Below are 15,687 nucleotides of genomic sequence, written 5' to 3' on the forward strand. Positions count from 1 at the left end.
CTGCAAACTCAAGTGCCATCTTCTCTTCCTGAACTAAGGTTTCAAGAATACCCAGAAACTTGTACGTTCTACCTTCCTCAAGAGTTGGTAGCCTTTCTCCTGCTAGATCTCTTCCGGAACTCTCCTGGGAGTGGACCCCTCTCCTTAAATGGAAAACTGCACATTTCCTTGGGTTCCACTGAAGTCCGATGTCTTCCATAGCAGCTTGTATCAACTCCAGAACACGGTTCTGCTTACTTTCGGACGCAGAAAATACCTTGAGATCATTATTATTATTATTATTATTATTATTATTATTATTATTATTATTATTATTATTATTATTATTATTATTGTTATTAAAAAGAGAAAAAAAAGGGACACCGACCACGACCCCGACCCCGACCCCGGCCCCGGCCCCGGCCACGGCCCCGGCCCCGGCCCCGCGTTTTACTGACACCAGAGCAATAAATCGTGCAAAACTTCTAATTTACTTTACACGCGAACCGCTTAAAATTAATCGTTTTCCACGCGCCCGCATGCAGTTTACTTTTACAGATAAGTTTATGTTCTGAAGTTTAAATTAAAGAATGACTTATTCTACTAGGTTTTTTAGGTTAGGTCTGTCAGCATCAGCAAAAGAACAATGAAATCATTCGATCGAATAAAGGTAGAAAATCGGTCTGTTGGTCACCAATGCTTGCCATAAGAGTTTCATTTGCTTTTAAGAGCAATTCTCCAGGAAAGTGAAGCAAAGTTGGAAATGAAAAATTTTAACCCCTCTTCAATTTTTGTGTGTAGGTAGGTTACCTTGGGGATATACAAAAACAACCATATTTGGATCGGCAGATGTATCGTTGCCATGGTAACCGCACTATATGACGTCGGCCTTGGGACCATGTTTTGAGCAAAAGTTCCACTCTCAAAAAGTAAAAGTAAACGAGTCTGGTTCTCGGGTGCATGTGAACCAATTCAAATGAAATTCATACAGATGTTAGAACCACTCTCCCAGTTTATAAAATTCGCCGTTACAATAATTTGGGTTTTATAAACAAGAAGAAAATACTCGTCCTACTATGTTCCCTGTCAGCCATTTAGACAAGCAGGAAAAACAAGCAACCGATATTCGTTATTTCTCCGAAAGTACTCTTTCCACATAAACCAAATTAGCAGCAGAGATTACGTAGATATTGATGTTTCTAAACATCATAAAATCAATTTGGGGAAAACTATACTCTGGCTATGGGTGCTGAAGATACCTGGGACAAATTGCAAAAAATTGCAAAATTGGTAATTTTGAGAGCTCTAGTATTTAGCTCAAACAGGCTTTAGAGAGAGAAAATCAGCTTCAAAAGTATCTTTTATCATCTTGTCTGCTACCTACATTTAGTAAATAAGGTTTTGGCCAACAAATTTGATGAAATATAAATTGATACAAAACCTACCTTGAGGGTTTTGGGAATTTCTTCAGGATGCTTTCGTCGCGTGGTTCTCTCCAGTGTCTCTCCTTCGCACGTTCCGTCTTTTTGACGCAGACTAACAGTTACTCCCATCGAATATCCAGTTTGCTGTGTTTCAGACCAGGGATGATGATACAAGTAGCCCGCACACACTTGACAAAGAATAGTTGACAAAGTCCAAAACATGGTCGTAATGCTTGCGATTTCTGCCGTCGTGCACCTAAATTTATCAATATTATTCAACCAGGAAGTAAAGTAAATGTGTCGAGATCAACGTACAAAGCAAATGCATGCCTTTGAACAATCCAAAGTAACGTCTTTGGCTAAAATCGAGTCAAATATTGCGATAGTTGACAAGCCAAAAATGGTAAATAAACTGAACGCATAGGCCGGAAGTCCGAGAAGCACGACTGCTGACCGGATGTAACACAATGTGATAGGATGTAACACCGGATGTATGTGTAATGATATCCTCTCGTAATGGGGTTGTTTCACAATGGCATTGGTGAAGAAAGCCAAAAAAAAAAAAAAACAGAATAACCGAATTAAAACAAAAACAAAGAAAATGAAGCTGGAGTGAAGCTTGGGTGAAAATTGAACGCATGATCATAATAACCGCACCCCCCCCCTCCCCCCCCCCAAAAAAGATTGCTCTTAAGACTGTGAAAATGCAATTACAAATTCAGTTATGATAAACTATTCGTGACAAGAGAATGGAAAATTCGCGCGTGAAATGTTACATTTATTTACCTGCACGACAAAGAATAAGATCCATTTCGTCGCTGATTTCATCATGGTTTATACTAAGTCCGTAGGCTTGCACGTGCCTGGAAATATCCCTTTGACATTGACTGAGTTTTATATTGTTTCCACTGCACTCACAAACCGAAACGTCCCTTTTGGGATTTGAAAGAGACCAACTTTCCATTGTCCCGACCAGGATATTTTCCTCGACACGACGATATGCAAATTTCCCTTACAGTGTTTTTGATCGACGGCACAAATTTACGTCCGGTCACCCCTCCCCCCACCAAAAAAAAAAACAAAAAAACAACAGCAAAAAATAAATAAATAAATAAACAGAAAGATTGCCAAAATTTGGGCAGGAATTAGGTACTGAATGTGAAAATTTATCGGCTTGGAGAGGACTTATTTATTTCTGGAGGAGAGGTGGGTCAAAAATTCCAACTTCGTAACTTCTAATGTGTACGCTAATGCCCCATATCAGCGACATATCTTACATTTTGGCCATCCTTAACATCCAATAAGCAATGAATTAAAAAAAACAAACAAACAAACAAGCAAACCCAGGAAACATGGGCGGCTTATGTGGTTGCGTAAAACGATCAGTGAAGCGCTTTTATTTTATCCTCTTTATTCACCACTGTAAAACAGTCATAAAAGCGGATCAAAAGTCGTCCTTTTATCCCCCTATCAATGATATGTTGTACCAAAAATGTCTAAAGAAGAGATAATGCCATTGCCACAATTAGCCGAAGCTACAAAACCAAACAAGCAAACAAACAAAAAGCGCGTATATCGCATTTAAAACTACATCCGGTCAGCAGTTTTGCTACTCGCATTTCCGATCTACATACGTTTGGTCGTATTAAAACAGGTCGTAAACAACGATTTCTTCGCTTCTCAACCATGCACCATGGAATGTACGGTTCGATTTAGCCAAAGACTTTATTTAGAATCGTCGCAGACATGCATTTGCTCAGCTGTGATCTTGATGCACTATTTAACTTCCTGGATGGATTGTATTGATGAATTATTTCGATACTCGACACACGACTGTGTTTGACCTGTTCGACTGTTCTTTATTCGGGTTAATGCATCATCATCTTTGGTCTAAAAGTACATGTTCGGCGAGGCTAGGCAGTTAGATTTGTCCTTTCCGCTAGAGTCTGTGCAAGATTTGGTCAAGAAAATGGAGCGAGCGAACTGAGGAGACACCCATCCTATACGACAAAAGCATCCTGAAGAAATTCCCAAAAGTTGGAAGGTGGGCTTTGTTTTAATTTATATTTCATCAAATTCGTTGGCCAAAACCTAATCAATCAAATGTAGATAACAGATAGGATGAATGAAAAAACCTCTAAAGCTGATATTCTCTATCTAAAGCCTGTTTGAACCAAATACTGGAGACCTCAACATTTCCAATTTTGCAAATTTTTGCAACTTGCTTCAGATGTCTTCAACACCCATGGCCAGAATATAATTTTCCCCAAATAGATTTTATAATATTTATAAACTTCAATATCTATGTAAGCCCTGCTGCTAATTTGGTTTATGTGGAAAGAGTACTTTCGGAGAAATAACGAATATGGTTGAGCTTGTTTTTCCTTCTTGTCAAAATGGCTAACAGGCAACATAGTAATACGAACATTGTCTTCTTGATTATAGAACCCAAAATACTCAAACAGCAAATTTTTTTAAACTGGGAGAGTGGTTCTACCATCTGTATGAATTTCATTTGAATTGGTCCACATGTACTCGAGAACCAGACTCGTTTATTTGTACTATTTGAGAGTGAATTTTTCGGTCAAAACATAGACCTCAGGCCGACGTGATCAAGTGCGGTTTCCATGGCAACGACGCACCTGCCGATCCAAATATGGCTGTTTTTGTTCATCCCTCCAGGTAACCTACCTCCACACAAAAAATGAAGGGGGGTTAAAAATTTTCATTTCCAACTTTGCTTCACTTTTCTGGAGAATTGCTCTTAATTCCTTGAGCTACTCATGACTCACACTCTACTTTGTATTTAATTCTCAGTCTTAGTTACAGCAATTTATCGAGTTCAGGCAACACTATCAATGACTACAATGAAATCTCTCAAACGAAAAAAAAAAAAAAAAAAGGTGCGAAAAAGTCAACTTTGACTGTTAACCGTTCGCCGACTGGTGTTGTTGAAAAACAATACGATTATCATAATACTTCTACGTTCTCAAGGTTCACGCGATACGATCTTCAAAATCCACAGTTTCAACTTCAAGTCAGGCAAAACAGTACCACCATGATAAAATCACTGCGCCGAGGTTTCTATTTCGAAGCTCAAACCAACGTTATCAAATCAAGAATAACAAGAAAAAAGTCAAGTGGGTCTTGTGCAGGTTAAAAGGAAAAACCCTCAACGATCTCAAAAATTTTAACCATCTTCTACCGTGCTACAATTAAACTGATTTCATTAAATCTTCAAAGTTTTGAGATTACTTTTACACTCTTCAGAGATATTTAAGTCGCCTAGTTAAGAAAATGAAACTGGGAAACGTTTGAGAAGTTTCCTTTCGTTGACCATTCTTATGTTCATCTAAAAAGTGAGTGATAGTCAGTCAACCCAATCCTATAGCACAAAAGATAACATAGTCCTAAATCCTTCTATTTACCGAAACTAACGCACAACTTTCCTTTTCAGGACAGATGTTCTTTCCAAACGTTCGAATTGGATACGCAGAACTGCTCGTTTCAGCAAACATGAAACGCGGAAGACATGAAAAGTCCAAAGGAACTAGGCTTTCCGGGAAATACCTCGAGCTCTAGGGGGTGTTTCCATGATACCGGCGCGACTTTCATTCCGGTACGAGTTCACTCCAGTTCCCTCTTGTGGCTCTGCATTCGTTTACATGATATCAGCACAAATTCTTGTACCGAAGCGAGTCATACCGGTGCGAGTTCACCCCGGTAACCGCACCGGGGCGAGATTTTCATTCCGGTACGAAAACTCATTCCGATGTCATGTAAACGCGGTACGGCCGTTCGCTGCAGCATCACTCTCCTGGGAGTCTGGAACGGATAGCGCATGAGCAATCGTCGATATTCAATTCAATATGGCGCCAAAATCACGTCGGTCGACAAAAAGTATCCCTTCATGTAAACACGGTATGAAATCACAATGTCATACCGGTATCAAACTCGCACCGGGGCGAGTTTTCACATGTAAACACCCCCTAAAACAGTGGCTACGGGATACTTCTAAATTCAATAATATACTTCTAAAACAATGCTACGCATACCTTTATCTTAAGCGTGATGCCGAGCCTCGCCTATATATAGCTCGTAACTTTCGTGCGGCAAACAACAGAGAGAATGTGTTTATACCTCCTCAGTTAACCGTGGAACCCCGTAGCCAAGTAGCTAGGTAGCCGCTTATTCACTTAGCCACGTAGCCACGTAATCAAAGAAGCGAATACATGTAACTTTACTGACATACAAGTCATGTAATTTGAAATATCATTTCATTCACCTGTTTAATCAGTTGACGATTTCGCTCACAGAGCGCTTTCATCTCCTTGGCGATTTTTTAATTTCTTTTTTTTACGGCAAATGGATTTCAGAAACGACTGTTGGCAAATATTGAAGAGGGAAGAAGCGAACAACTTAAAGTCGGTGTGTTCATTAAAGTGGGTTGTTTTCAATTTTGATCGTATTTAATTTAATACTGAGTGTTTGAACTTCTTGACACTAGTCAATGAATATTTTAAGCTCAGTCGAATTCACCAGAACGCTTGTTGTTAGCCTCGTTGTCAAACTGAAATGAACATTTCTTGATGCTAAACTAGTTTTTGACATTTCCTTTTACCTCCCAGCAAATAAATTTTAGCGTGTTCAAGCATGCTGACAAAAATAAGGCACTAATGTTGAGCTCGGTGATCAGATAAACACATATTATGCGATTGTTTCAATATACCGAACGAGTAAAAATTCGCGAACTTCGCAATATGTAAATTAAACAACTTAATATATATTACAGAAGGAAAGCTCGCCGTTGTACAACGGCGAAGTGAATGCCTCTGTATATATTACAGATCATAAAAAGCCGTTATAAATTAGTACAGCCCCGCAATTATTACTGACGAGAGCGATGAGAGAACTGAAACTGAGCCATTTAGCCTTTTTTCTCGTAGCGCTTTTAAAGTTTGCGCCATTTTTACGCCATTGTTTCGTTCGCTTTGAGCAATAAATCGTGAAAAACTTTACCTTTAGTTTACTCGCGAACCGCTACGGCGACGGCAACGAGAACGCCATAAAACAATCGCTATGCACGTGCGTTATGTTTTTGTACATTTCTTTGCCGTCATCACCAAAACTACAACGTGAAATGACCAAATTCAAGGTTTTGTGGAGAACGTGAGCACACGACGGTGAATTTGTCATTCTCTTTCCTTACTTGAACTCCGTTCCTATCAATTTAGTTCTCGGATACTTCGGCCACATTGTGCAAATTGAACGAATTGGAATAATCGCGAAGTAGTACAAGTGACGCGAAGTTATATTTTCAAGTGACGTTTTCGTTGCCGTTGCCGTCGTCGTCGCCTAAGTTCCCTTAAATCGTTTTCCACGCGCCCGCATACGGAATACTTTTACAGATAAATTCATGTTCTGTAGTTTAAATTAAAAAATAACTTATTCTTATACCTCTTTCTTTATACCTCTTTCTATCAATGACAACAATAAAATCTCTCAAACAAACAAACAAGCCAAAAAAAAAAAAAAGGGTGCGAAAAAGTCAACTTTGGCTGTTAACGGTTCGCCGACTGGTGTTGTTGAAAAACAATACGATAATACTTCTACGATCTGAAGGGTCAAGCGATATGATTTCATAATCCACAGTTTCAACTTCAAGTCAGGCAAAACAGTACCACCATGTGCACCGAGGTTTCTATTTCGAAGCTCAAACCAACGTTATCAAATCAAGAATAACAAGAAAAAAGTCAAGTGGGTCTTGTGCAGGTTAAAAGGAAAACACCCCGTTAACGATCTCAGAAATTTTAACCATCTTCTACCGTGCTACAATTAAACTGATTTCATTAAATCTTCAAAGTTTTGGGATTACTTTTACACTCCTCTGAGATATAAAAGTTGTCTCGTTAAGAAATTGAAACTGGGAAACGTTTGAGAAGTTTCCTTTCGTTGACCATTCTTATGTTCATCTAAAAAGTGAGTGATAGTCAGTCAAACCCAATCCTATAGCACAAAAGATAACATAGTCCTAAATCCTTCCATTTACCGAAACTAACGCACAACTTTCCTTTTCAGGACAGATATTCTCTCCAAACGTTTGCCAGTTGGATACGCAGAACTGCTCGTTTCAGCAAACATGAAACGCGGCAGACATGAAAACGTCCAAAGGAAGTAGGCTTTCCAGGAAATACCTCTCAAACAGTGGCTACGGGATACTTCTAAATTCAATAATATACTTCTAAAACAATGCTACGCATACCTTTTTCTTAAGCGTGATGCCGAGCCTCGCCTATAGCTGGTAACTTTCTTGCGGGAAACAACAAAGAGAATGTGTTTATACCTCTTCAGTTAACCGTGGAACCCCGTAGCCAAGTAGCTAGGTAGCCGCTTATTCACTTAGCCACGTAGCCACGTAATCAAAGAAGCGAATAACTTTACTGACATACAAGTCATGTAATTTGAAATGTCATTTCATTTACCTGTTTAATTGACGAGTTCGCTCACGGAGCGCTTTTATCTCCGTGGGGATTTTTTTTCTACGGCAAATTGATTTCAGAAACGACTGTTGGCAAATATTGAAGAGGGAAGAAACGAACAACTTAAAGTCGGTGTGTTCATTAAAGTGGGTTGTTTTCAATTTTGATCGTATTTAATTTAATAGTGTTTGAACTTCTTGATACTAGTCAATGAATATTTTAAGCTTAGTCGAATTCACCAGAACGCTTGTTGTTAGCCACGTTGTCAAACTGAAATGAACATTTCTTGATGCTAAACTAGTTTTTTAGCAAACATGAAACGCGGCAGACATGAAAACCTTCAAAAGAACTAGGCTTTCCGGGAAATACCTCTAAAACAGTGGCTACGGGATACTTCTAAATTCAATAATATACTTCTAAAACAATGCTACGCATAACTCTATCTTAAGCGTGATGCCGAGCCTCGCCTATAAATTAACTCGTAACTTGGGTGCGGCAAACAAAGAGAATGTGCTTATACCTCTTTCTTTAACCCTGAAACCCCTTTGTCAAGTAGCTACGTAATCAAAGAAGCGAATAACTTTACTGACATTCAAGTCATGTAATTTGAAATATCATTTCATTCACCTGTTCAATTGACGAGTTCGCTCACAGAGCGCTTTAATCTCCGTGGGGATTTTTTTTTATTTTTGACGGGAAATGGATTTCGGAAACGACTGTTAGCAAATATTGAAACGGGAAGAAACGAACAACTTAAAGTCGGTATACATGTTCATTTAAGGAAGTTGTTTTCAATTTTGATCGTATTTAATTTAATTGTGTTTGAACTTTTTGACACTAGTGAATGAATATTTTTAACTCAGTCGAATTCACCAGAACGCTGGTTGTTAGCCACGTTGTCAAACTGAAATAAAAATTTCTTGACGCTAAACTAGTTTTTGACTACTTCCTTTTACCTCCCAGCAAATTAAGGTACTAACGTTGAGCTCGGTGATCAGACAAACACATTATTATGCGATTGTTTCAATATACCGAACGAGCAGTGAGAGTAAAAATTCGACAACTTCGCAATATGTAAATTAACAAACTTATCAGTATTACAGAACGAAATCTCGCCGTTTTACACAGCGAAATGAATGCCTCAGTATATATTACAGATCATAAGAAGCCGTAATAAATTAGTACCACCCCGCAATTTTCACAATAAATCATAATTAATCGTGCTAAACCTTACCTTTAGTTTACTTGCGAACCGCTTAACATTAATCGTTTTCCACTCGCACGCATGCGGAATACTTTTACAGATAAGTTTATGTTCTGAAGTTTAAATCAAAGAATAACTTATTCTACTAGGTTGTCTAGGTTATGTTTGTCAGCATCAGCAAAAGAACAATGAAATCATTTGATCGCAAAAAGGTGTGAGAAAATCGGTCTGTTGGTCACCAATGCTTGCCATAAGAGCTACATTTGCTTTTAATTCCGTGCGCTACTCATGACTCACGCCAGTATGTATTTAATTCTCAGTCTTATTTTCAGCAACTTATCGAGTTCAGGCAACACAATCTTCACAGAGATATGGAAGCGCACCAGTGGACGCGCACGAGAGAAAATGCGCGTCACTATATAATATGATAACAATAAAATCGGGGGTAACAGTTTTCCGACTGGTGTTGTTTCAAAACATTGCGATATTAAACTAAGAAACGTTCAGCAAAATTATCCAGCGAGAAAGAAGTTCAGGTTATGTAATTTCCAACATACATCGATCCGTAAAATGTGTTTTCTTCTAAATATTGTGTGCGTGCGCGACGAAAACGGCTACCGAAGTACGTCTTTCAACAAAACCAAGCGACTTTTTTCTGGTGTTCTTACTCCTATGTTTTTGGTTAGAAAGAATTGAATGATCAGCCATGAAAACAAGAAGCCAAGTTTTGTAAAATAAATACGTGCCTGAGCAATGAGCGTGCGACTTCATCACGCTTTTTACCGTCGTCGAGGGGTTGGTTTCGATGACTTATGCACGTGTATCATTACCGAGGAACGAAACCTCAATCAAAAGGCACGTATTGTGTAGAAATGAGTAGTTTTATGTTTCTCGATGTCTTGACGGTAATTTAACTGACGCAATTTCAGTCTTAAAAAGGACGGAACTGTACAAAAAGACATTGGGCTTACAATCAGTTCACTGCGCGACCGTGAGACAATGCAGCTACTCACCCAGCCTATGTCGTTTGGTGTCCCACTTAACACTTTCCGCTACTAGACCCGTATTAGGTGATAAAATGTCATCACCGACAATTTGCCGATTGTCTACGATTTAAGTGCCAACGGCATACAATTGAAGAGTCTCTTAAAATGAGAAACAAAAGCCCTATTGTCTTCTAAAACGTCAACCATAACAATGGCAACAATAGGCAAAGTTTGATACGCATATCAAACTTTGCGTTTAATTTTTGGTAGACAATGGCAGCGGATTAACTTCCTTTTATGGGCATTTTTATTGTTTGCAGCTTTGAGGCTCTTTTGTTTCTATAACAAAAGCTTGGAAGAACCGACGCTTAGCAAATTTGCGACCGCGAGATTCAAAATCTTCGTTGATGACCAGATTTTGACAATATCACCCTTCTCGGGGGTGGGATAAGGGAAATGTCGCTCATAACAACGACAATTTCACCGGGGTACGGAAGGGAAAATTTGTTACATGACGCACGGGCTGTCGACGTTTCAATCATTTCCCTTCTTCGCGCAAACCCGCGAATGGGAACGTTCAGAAGCACGCTAAAAGGGCAACGGTTTGTATTCTAAAATACAAATGGAAAAGCGCAAAACAACTACACGCAAGAACCAGTCATCGGATAAGAAACTGAAAATTTATGAGAAGTAAGAAGGATTTTTTTCTGGTTTGTTTAATGATCGGCAATAGGCCAGGTGCTTTTAAAGCCAAAGCCCGTGCGAGGAAAGTAGCTACCTGCAGCGAAGAACTACCGTATATAGTTACGTCACTATCAATTATGTTCGAAATATCAGTAAACTGTTAGGAGGATCAAATTGTCATTAAAAAGTATAAGAGAACAAAAGCGTCTTTCGTGTTGCTTAAAAACACAATTGTTGCGCTATTACCGTTGTTACTCCCCCAATTCGATGTTAAGCTGAAAGGATGTCTTTGCAAACATATGAATCGGAGATTACATATGTCAATCTCAAAAAATGGAACAGGATTCTTGAGGAATTTAGTTACGAACCACTTTCAGTGCAGTAGTTCCACTAGTGTATGTATAACTTGAACGTTTTCATGGCCATTGTGCATTGTTTCTCGTCTTTGTCTCTTAATCGTCAACAAACCATTAATTGACACAAACTTTACTTTCCACAGTAGAGGCGCGTGCCGCCAACGTTTATCGGGTCTTCTGCGCAACACGAACGAAATTCTAATGATGACCTTTCCTCAGCTTGTTCTGCGAATTGCTTATAAAAAGTTACCGACCTATAACATTTTTTTAGCGCAACTGAGCTTCTTTGAAATTCGCGCTTAGTTGACTCCATTGTTTTCTTGTTGTCATGAATGATCAATGAGTACTAGTCATGCTAATGTAAATTGTTACAGAGACGCTTGCACTTGACAACAATCATTCCGCTATTGTCATTTGACAAGAACCATTTCGCTCACGCAATCAGAAGAGATCGTCGAGAAAGAAATTTCATGTTCTAGAAAATGTTTTCGAAGTTTAAGATAGAGAAGGCGCCGAACGGCAAGGTTTGAAAAGAGATCGCCTGTGTGGCACTGTAGATGTAACTTTAAGATACCAGTGATATTTTGAAAAATGTGCATCTTTCTCGTGACTCTAGCTAGTGAAAGTCTATGATAATTTTTCCCAATTTCAAACTGGTTGGATGTACTCTGCGCAAATGCAAATGGTCTCTTTAGCAAAGAATATTATTTTTCTCGACATCTCCTCAGCCTAAAACACTCCTTGCCTGTCAAATCAGGTCATTTGAACCTGTCAAGCGGTCCCAACATATTACTTGTAAAGCCACGAGTTTCAGCGATGACAGAGGTGTGAACATGACAATTAAAGCTTTATAAAATTGACACGAAAGAAGCCGTTTCGTAGTGATGTTGTGTGTCTCACGGATACTCACTTTTTGCTACGTACGAATTTAACTTCTTTAAACCAGCCAGCAATTTGTTGACAATTCATTTTGAAGAGAATAAGCAAGCCTTTAAAATAATGTTGTTACTTTGTTTCCTGTGACTTGCTGTTAAAAACTGCAAATTACTCCATCATGTCAAACTAGGCTCACAATCAGTGATGGAGTAAATTTATAACAAGTCCGGTCCTTTCTTTGATAATGGGAAAAGAGGACTTAGTGAGGGCCACCTAGCATACATTTTGAACGATACAAAAGTTATCACCACCGATTCGTTAAAAGAGTTGACACCTCGACAACACCAATGACTATGATTGGTTGCTTTTAATTATTAGCAAAAACCTTTTTGAAATGTTTCCTTGTGGTGACGTTTTAACAAGATTCTCGAAAAAAATTTACCGACCTCCTTGGTATAATGGTCATGAGACTACATTCGCACTGTTAGAGTCAACTACAGTTTATCAGATAACTCTGACCTAATCTGGCGAAAATAATTTTATCCTTAGAAGTCTGTACTGTTCGCCAGCGCAAAACAAGTGCCCGAGCCCGCTTTGAAATCACACTAAACGTGTTCAGCACTGCATTACTGCACCAAAAGACTCAAATGTCGTGACCAAAAGTGTCCTTTCGATTTGCAACTTTTATTTAGTTCCCACAACACACTAGCAGGTCGAAACCGTAACGTCCTCTTTTCCACTGATGAGCGAGTGGTAATACTAAACTAACTGGAGCGCTTGTTGGTACCTTCCGGTGAGTGTAAAAGTGGGAACGAGTTTGTGGAATGGCATGTGGCATCACGTGTGGAATGGCATAATTATGCGAAATGAGATATGCGGCGTGACTTAAAGAAATATATTAACTGAAGAGCGCGTCCTGTTTTCGCGCCAATTTTATAAGAGCAGCAGTAAAACTAGCTGAGTTTTTTTTCAATTCGATGTTGCGGACTCTTGCCGAATAATAAACAACTAAACAACAGATCGAGGATTAGAAAATAAAGGCCTGGGATAGAACATGTCTGATCGCTGGTTGGGAAGAAGTGAGGGTGAGGAAATTGATTAATACTGTATCGGCTAGTTTTCGCATTCAAGGAACTTTTAATTAATTAAATATCTAGTTGACAACTGAGAACGTGTCAGCGAGTATTTAGGATAAAAAGTAACAGCAGACTGCAAAAATAACATTTCCAAGGCCAAAACTATTGTGTGAGAGATTTTAAATATAAACTCGGTCGTTTGGACTCTGTGAACACTAAACGATTACACAATGTAACGAATAAACGATTTGTAATTAACTCATGGAAAAAATATGTTCTACTTTTTCTCACCTTTCAGTTTCGTCGAACTACTGTATACTGTTGATTTGCTGGGCTAGCTAGCTATTCAATATGGCGATTAATAAATTAATACAAGCCTGATTTTTTTCAGGTCTTTTTCGCAACAGTCTGGTTGCGTAGATAACTGCGAGAATCTCTCTTCTATATAATACGTGATATGTCAGTTAGTTATTTGTTCTCGAACTAAACATATCGGTCTTTTAGGTCTTTCAGTGCCAGATCTCCAAGACTAACTTCAGATTTAAAAGCGAAAAAGCTCTAGGACAAAACAGCAGATGACGAGTATGATGTCTTATTATCGACAGGTTGTGTAAAAGGTCGTGAAATTATTCTTATCACAAATACATTTTGGTCAAATTGTTGTTCCTGAAGACCATCTCAATATTAGTCAGCGCCAATTTTCCCGCTCATGATGAATGAAATCATCGAGCATACAGGGTATGAAAATTGATCCTTTACCGAGGGTTTAAAAGAAGATAAAAAGACTGTAAATGTTAATTTATTATTTTGCCTCCTGTTTATCGTTTGTCCTGATAAGATTACACGCTGCCACGTTCATTTGTCAAACGAAGTCGCAAGGAGAAAAGTGAACATGAAATTTAATTTACCATGGATTTACTCATAGTTCCTTGAATTCGAAAACTATAATCGCTTTTCATCGATTTCTTCTCCCTCACTTCTTCCTAAACAGCGAGCATACGATCTAATCCTCGATTTGTTGGCTATTTGTCTCGGCTCAGTAGAGTCCTCAGCATCCAAAAGGCGGCTGCTCTTATAAAATTGGCGCGAAAACATGACGTGCCCTTCAGTTAATTTATTGCCCGCATAAATCGTATTTCGGATAATGTCATTCCGCGCGTCATGCCACCTGCCATTCCTCAAACTCATTCCTCCCTTTAACCTCAGCGGGTTCCATATTTTGAAAGACAGCATGACTACGAAACGTTTAAATTTCCACAAGAGGTTAGTCTCAGGAACATGCCTTGCTTACCATGAGTGGTGAATATGTCCATTTTGCAGAATGGTCCAAATTACGAAATAACTGCAGAATTAAGAATTTGCAGTATCAATAAGCTCAATTTAATTCAGTGCGTAAACCCTTTCTATAAGACACTGCTGGAATTCATTTTTTGGGAAGGGATACAGAAGCTCCAAAAAGCTTCACAAAAAATAGAACGAAGACCGTTTTGGTAAAAGCAAGCCTGCACACGTGGAACCAGTAACGAGATTTTTGTTTCTTGAAACAACGTGGATTTGTCGCACTAGTTTGCCGTGTCTCTACTCTTCAGAAAAGCAGATCTAGATTACGATTATTCTTCCTATTACTCTTATTATAAATTGAGGGCCCCTTTCCGGTTGTTGCACTCACCTTTAGTCTACGCAGTCAACATTTAAACAGTAAAAACAGTCTCGTTATAACAAAGTCTTTAAACCGGCTTCACTGGCAACTTCCTTATCCGAGTTGGTCTTAACAATATAGGGCTTTTGGCCATTCGTTGTTCTGCTCAGGTTCTGTTGGGGCAATGTCAACAGGCAGTAGCATCTTCTCGTCCTTCCGATCCCCAATGGTAATTCCTCGTACGTCTTTACATGGGTGGTGTTCTGTTTACGTTGAACGCCTTCCGGTGACTTAATAATAACGCTGTTTCCTGTTTTGGTTAGACAACTTGTTCTGCCGTTCTTGTTTTACCAGCAGTTTGTCACCTGGACTGGCGTCTGAGGGTTTAGTATTCCTCTTGTTGTCTGTATACGTCTTTGCTTTTGTTTTCTTTCCTCTGTCTCTGTCTCGCATCTCAGTTGCTATCACTTCCTCCCTCAATTCTGGCGGTTTTATTCACATCTTTCTTCCAAACAACAGTTCAGCCGGGCTCACTCCCGTGGTAGTATGACGGCTCGTCCTATATGCCACCAGATATTTGCGCAATTCCTTCTTCCATTCTTTTCTTTCAGCTTGTGCTATTCTCATCCTCTTCAAAAGAGATCTGTTCTGTCTGTCCACCTATCCATTGGCTTGGGGCCATAAAGGAGTGGCCTTCCTGCGTTCTACGCCGCAATCTTCTACGTATCGCTCAAACGCATCGGAACGGAACTGTGGCCCATTACCACTGATCACTGACAGTGGCAAACCATGGGTTGTGAAAGTCTCCTCCAAACATTCAATAATCTTCTCGGATGTTGTGGACCGCATTATTTCAATCTTACAGAATCTGCTGAAGTAATCTACCAGGACTAACACTGAGTCTCCTGAAAGTAGTGGACCTAACAGGTCAATTACCTCGTCTTGCCATGGGCCGCTCGGTAGAGGGGTTGATGTGATCGGTTT

At 39.2% G+C, this 15,687-nt stretch overlaps 1 protein-coding gene across 1 annotated transcript in view; it reads right to left on the bottom strand.

Annotated features, from left to right (window-relative positions):
- LOC146459469 (uncharacterized) overlaps positions 1-15,687 on the bottom strand; it is a 283,723-nt gene that overhangs the window by 54,668 nt on the left and 213,368 nt on the right. The window lies entirely within an intron of this gene.

This window comes from Pavona decussata, unplaced genomic scaffold (assembly GCF_977016875.1).
Source record: "Pavona decussata unplaced genomic scaffold, jaPavDecu1.1 SCAFFOLD_219, whole genome shotgun sequence".
In the NCBI taxonomy this organism is placed as follows: Eukaryota; Metazoa; Cnidaria; class Anthozoa; order Scleractinia; family Agariciidae; genus Pavona; species Pavona decussata.